Below are 6,680 nucleotides of genomic sequence, written 5' to 3'. Positions count from 1 at the left end.
CTATTGGTGAGCAGAAGGTCTGATGCAGGATTTAAGGGGTCACCCATTCTAGGTGGGGTTGAACTCCCCTTGAAAGACCAGGTCTGTACTCTGGGTATGCTCCTGTACCCAGGCTTTGGATAAGCAGGTGGCAGCTGTGGCCAGGACTGCCTCCTTTTACTTGCTTCAACTGATTAGCTAGCTGCAGCCTTTCCTAGGTAAAAAAGATCTGGCCACTGTGGTTCACACCCTGGTTTCATCTAGATTAGATTACTGCAATAAATTCCATGTGGGAAAGCCCTTGAGAAGTGTTTGAGAAAATGTGAATTGATGCAGAATGCTGCATCCAGGGTGTTTACTGGAGTGGGTCAAGGACCCCATCACTCCAGTACAGGCCCATGTATGCTGACTCCCAATTTGTTTCTGTGCACAATTCAAGATGTTGACCTTTAAAATCCAAATGGTTTGGGACGAACATATCTGAATGGCCACCTACTCCCTCATGAACCTATCCAACCACTGCAGTCACCATCAGAGATCCTGCTTCTGGTGCCTTCTGAAATTAGGCAGGTGGCAATCACCCAAACTCTAGAACTCTCTGTCCAGACAGATTCATCTGTCTCCTGGTGCCATCTTCCACCAGCAAGTGAAGCCTGTTTTGTTTCATTTGGTGTTCCCTCAGTGATCCTCCCGTCCTACCCAATGATTTAATTGTAGCTTCTAAGTTTTTGTATGTATATACTAGCTCTGGTTTTAATTGTTTTAACAATGTTTTTATTTATTTTAATGCTTTGTATGATATGATTTCATTATGTATGTTTTAATTTGTTAGTCACCTTGGTGGCCCTTATGAGGGCAGAAAGGCGGGATATAAATTCTGTAAAACAAAATAAATAATAATTCAGGTATTCAATATACTACTAATTATTCAAACAATGTTAAATTAACTCACTTTCTCAAAGACTAAGAGACGGAAAGACAGTGGGTGGGTTGACACTACCTTAATGTCTAATTAGCAATGGGCATACAGCCAAATATAGTACAGTACATTTGTGACTGAATGTTTTGGGAGGAGAGAGAAAATACGTCATGTACAAGCAGGGTCTACATACAAGCTCTGAGGTTTCTCCATGCTTCATATCCCAGATTTAGCCCATCCAACCTAACTAATTTGTAGCTCAATAGTCCTTACAACTACAGGTAGACAGACTATATTCACATACGTGGGGCAGAAATCTTTCCAGGAGAAAATACAGCATCAGAGAATTTTCTGCCCCACATCGCTGAGGGCACTGGTTCTTGCTCCAGCACTAGGCAATTTCTTTCTCTTACAACACAACCAGAGTCTACATTTTTATACTTTTACTTTATCCTGGTGGAGCAACGTATAGAAACCATGCACAGCCTGAGGCACTGATCTACTGTGCTGATAATGACTGGTGTTGTCTTGTAGAGCCTGCGGGCTGACTTCCCATTTGGATTAGTACCTTTTTTTTCTAAAAGAAACGCAGGCATAAAGAACAAGCAATTAAAAATAAAACCTGGCCAGGCTGCTTAAATACTAATACTTCTGCTTCCCATGTCATTGTCTTGATAGAGCACCTTGAGGTTGGTCGAGCTTAAACTGAGCATCATCAAAAAGTACCAAAAGAGCTGAGAACTCATCAGGAAGTCAAGCTCAACCAACTTCTGGAGGCAAGATTCACCAACGCTGCACATGAAGCTGCCTTAGACTGAGTCAAGCCACTGGTCTATCCAGTCAGTAATTGTCTACTCTGACTGGCAGGAGCTCTCTAGAGTCTGTCCCTACTACCTGATCCTTTTAACTGGAGATACCAGGAATTGAACTTGGGACCTTCTGCATACGTAGCAGATGCTCAGCCATGGAGCCCCACACCCATATGTTGTCTCTGAAACCAAGTTGGAATCAATCAAAGAAATGTACATCTATAAGAACTTGGCACTGTAGAACAATCACACAATTCCCCCCCGCCAAAGTAAAAATGTATGCTAGCCAAATCCAGGTATTATCTGTTTGAATTTTTCAGTGAGCTCTGACCCATGAAAGCTCACAGTGAAATAAATGTTATTAGTCTTTAAGGTGCCACTGGACTTCTGCTGATTTAAAAACACGGGGTGGAGAATCTTTTTTTTTTTTTTCCTTTATATCTTTGAGGGGTACAGGAAAGGAAAAAGGGAAAGGGGTAAATGTTAACATTATAAAAACAATACAGTATTGTAATATGATTTCTGAATAAAATAAAATTACAAAATGTCTTTGGTTTGTTGTTCTTACATCATAATAATCTTTTATATTCTAAAAATTCTTATTCTTGTCTGACAATTATTTGAAATAAAAAGTAAACAGAGTATTATAATATTTTAGCATAGATTGTTTATGTTAGTTGCGTTTCATATATGTATAAAAAGATGCCCACTTTTCCTGAAATTGCTCAGTAGAATCACTGAATTTGGGATTTAATTCATCAGTCAGGGGTGGAGAATCTTGAGTTCAATAGAACATGCATACTCCCCTCCTGCAGGGATGTTTATTATTCCCCTCAATAACGGTACTCGTGTGACCATCCTCTTTTGTCAAGCTGGGCAAGGATCCAGAGCACATGCTGTTGCATGCATTCCTCCAAGCACGCTTTCAGCACCGTAAGCTGAAACAACTGGAAGTGATCCAGTCCCTTATGACAAGTGGCTGCTTGAGACGCTTCAAGAAGAGTTTATATTTTCCAACTTTAGGCGGATCTCAGCAATTTTATCTCCTTTAGGCTTATCAGACTTCCTAGTGAATGTACAGTTGTTAAAAAAAACGGTCTTTATTGCAGAACATTCTTGTTACACACAACAGACAATGCTAACACCATAAGGTTCTACATAGAACAGACATCCTCAACTCCTGTTAACTTTCTTCTTCCAGAGTCCCACAGATCCTTGTGAAATAGAGTTTTGCCCAAGAAGTTTTGCATTTATTTATTTTTAATAATAGCTGAAATGCAATTGGTAAAATCTTTAGCACTTCAGTTAATTTTGCATTCTTTATAATCTCTCATTTTATAACATTTTGACCTTCATTGTCCTTTTACAGGGACCCTAAATGCAAGTTCACATTGCAGCAGGATTGTTATCTATTCCCTGACACAGGCTGTGTGACTTCCGTAACTGTAAAATAGGCAGAAAAGTCAACAGGTAGTCTTTTCTCTCAACCTAGAGGTATGGTGAGCATTTAGTAATGAATTAAAAATATCCAGAGGTTAAAATATAAAGTGGTCAGATGTCATATAAAGGTGAATCAGACCATTGTTTCGCTTAACCCAGTACTGCCTACTCTAACCGGCAGTAGGTCCTACAGGTCTGTCTTCCTCAGCCTCACTACCTGTAAAAAAAAGGTAAAGGTCCCCTGTGCAAGAACCGGGTCATTCTTGACCCATGGAGTGATGTCACATCCCGACGTTTACTAGGCAGAACATTCTTGCGGGGTGGTTTGCCAGTGCCTTCCCCAGTCATCTTCCCTTTACCCCCAGCAAGCTGGGTACTCATTTTACCGACTTCGGAAGGATGGAAGGCTGAGTCAATCTTGAACCGGCTACCTGAAACTAACTTCCGTTGGGATCGAACTCAGGTGGTGAGCAGAGCTTAGACATCCTCTTAAATCTCCAGTTAAGCCATGATAGGGATGGAATCTGGAAGTGCAACTAAATTATGGGGCTTCTCAGTGGTCCTGAGCCCACTGTTGTCTACCATGACTTCCAATGGCTCTCAAGCAAATTCCTTTCTCAGCGTTGCTACTTGGTATTAGCACAAGTGCAGGCCAACATTCCATGGAAAGAAAGAAGGCAGGCAGGCAAGATCAGATCCTATTTTTGTAGGTGGTCCAGCAGCAGCCAACACCCCATACAGCCTAATTAATTGTTGAAATGATCTCAAGAACCTTGTGCTGCACTGTACTTGTACACCGTTGTGATTGTCATCTTGTGGTAGGAAGTTTGCATCAGATGACGCAAAGCCAGCCTCTGCACACCCCCAGTGCAGTGGTGTACAAAAATAAAGCAGTACTGGTTCAACTGCATTGAGTTCAAATCACCAGAGAGCTGGGAAGCAAGCAGCTTGAAAGGCACAGCTGCAGAAGAGTTAGGCTCGCCCCATACAATATTTGTGTCAAAGATTATTAGTGACTGCAGGTCACTATGCAGGTCCAAATAAAAAACAAAAGCCATGTAATACCTTTTATTAGGACTGTCCAAAATAACACAACACATAATGCAAACTTTTGAGTTCTCCAGAACTCTTCATCAGGCTGGATGTTAAAAAAAAAACAATGGGGGGGGGGGAGAGACCAGACTGGTTCCAAGTTTAGGGGCCCCCTCCATTCACACCTTCCTATATGCCCACCCACATCCCCCTCACCTGCCTCCCATCTGATGAATGGAGCATTGACTCTTACAAGTATATACTCTGTAAACCTTGTTGGTCTCTAAGGTGCTATTGAACTGGGAACTAGCTTATTTGCTGCAAAGCAACACAACTACTCTCTGAAACTATTCGGTGCACCTGTGTGTTCTTCCCCAACTGCTTGTGAATCTTCCCACCACATGTGTTCACAGCAAGCGACACTGTCTGCACACACCTTCCCGAATGATAGTGGTGTGTGCCACCGTGAGCACTTCCACTGCGCATCATCCTTCCCCTGCCGTGTTGGGTAGCATGAGTGGTGGAGGCACTTGCAAGCGAGTAAGTGGGGGAAGGGTGCATGGGGGGGGGTCAGCAACTCTGGGCTCCACCAGAAGCCTTGGGCCCAGGAGTTGCCCCAAGTCAGGGTTGCCAACCTCCAGGTAGTGGCTGAAGATCTCCCACTATTACAACTGATCTCCAGGTAACTGAGATCAGTTCATCCGGAGAAAGTGGCCGCTTTGGAAGGTGGGCTGGATGGCATTTAGGGTTGCCAGGTGCCTCTTCACCACCAGTGGGAGATTTTTGGGACGGAGCCTGAGGAAGGCAGGGTTTGGGTAGGGGAGGGACTTCAATGCCGTAGAGTACAATTGCCAAAGCAGCCATTTTCTTCAGGTGAACTGATATCTGTCGGCTGGAAATCAGTGGAAATAGCAGGAGATCTCCAGCTAGTACCTGGAGGTTGTCAACCCTAACGGCATTATACCCCATTGAAGTTTTTCCCCTCCCCAAACCCCAACCTCCTCAGGCTCCTCTTCCCAAATCTCCGGGTATTTCCCAATCTGGAGCTGGCAACCCTACCGATGCCAGCCCTTGGGGAGGGGGGAAGGAGATGTTGCAGGCCCTGATGTGAAGGCCTCTCCTCTGCTTCTGATGTAGAATCCCAGACACTTTTTAATAGATAAAATGTTGCTTAGGTGGAGCTGATATCAGATTGCAACTTTGCTCAATGTCACAGAGAAATACGATCAATTACTGGTTTTTATATTTTCAGCTGAAAGCTGCCACTACCTCTTCTTGTTCCCAGGAGGCCAAAGGTACAACCTCTGCCCAGCACCTCTGTATCTGCTTGGCATTCAATGCAGAAAGTAGAGAAGATGCCTTAAGATCAGGTCCTGCAACAAATCCCCCCCTTGAAGTATCCAGCCTGCTCAAAGGGTCCTTGCATACTGTTTTGCATTATCTAGGGCCAAACTAAATGTTTGGGTTTTTAATGAGCTGGGTCTTCAGACCCAACTCAGGTTCCCTGCAGCCACACAGCAGCCATGGGGAATGGCTTTTTAAAAAATAAAAGAGAACCTAAACGCTGCCGTGCGGGGAGAAAGGGCTACTACCTCCCCTCCAGCTGTTTTCCCATGCAGAACAGGATTGCCAGGTCCCTCTCTGCCACTGGTGGGAGGTTTTGGGAAGCCTGAGGAGGACAGGGTTTGGCAAGGAGGGGCTTTAATGCCATAGAGTCCAACTGCCAAAGCAGCCATTTTCTATCAGCTGGAGATCAGTTGTAATAGCAGGAGATCTCCAGCTAGTACCTGGAGGTTGGCAACCTTAATGCAGAAACAGCAGGGGGGTGGGAGTTATTTCCCGATTTCTGCTGCTCTGTGTGGAGTTTTCTGTGCACAAGCAGCAGCAAAAACGGGGAAATAACTCTCACTCTCCCCCGTGCAGTTTCTGCATGGAAACGCAGACCCAACTGGTTGAAAACTCAGCTTTGTAGTTTGGTCCTAGGATTGTCTTAATAAAAGGCATTATGTGGCCAAGGGTTTAAGGGTTCTCAGTCTTTGTGTTTATCAGCTACCTACATATGCAGTCTTCAGATGAGAAAAGGAGGGTGACCTTGGGCCAGTCACACACTCTCAGCCCTGACCCTGGCTAGTATTTCGATTTATTTTATTTTATTCAATTTATACCCTGCCCTCCAAGGAATACCAGGGTCGTGATGCAGAGGCAGGCAATAGCAAACCACCTTTGAATGTCTCTTACTTTGAAAACCCTACAGGGGTCACCATAAGTCAGCTGTGACTTGCCGGGGAGCAGGGGGAATGAAGAGCAGACAGGTACCATTTTCAACATCTAAGGAAATGGATTATTACTTGTTCCTATCTTTAATATACAGACATAAGAACATAAGAAAGGCCATGCTGGATCAGACCAAGGTCCATCAAGTCCAGCAGTCTGTTCACACAATGGCCAAGTAGGTGCCTCTAGGAAGCCCACAAACAAGACAACTGCAGCAGCATTATCCT

Source organism: Euleptes europaea, chromosome 3, assembly GCF_029931775.1.
Source record: "Euleptes europaea isolate rEulEur1 chromosome 3, rEulEur1.hap1, whole genome shotgun sequence".
Lineage (NCBI taxonomy): Eukaryota > Metazoa > Chordata > Lepidosauria > Squamata > Sphaerodactylidae > Euleptes > Euleptes europaea.
Note: the sequence above shows the minus strand (reverse complement) of the source record.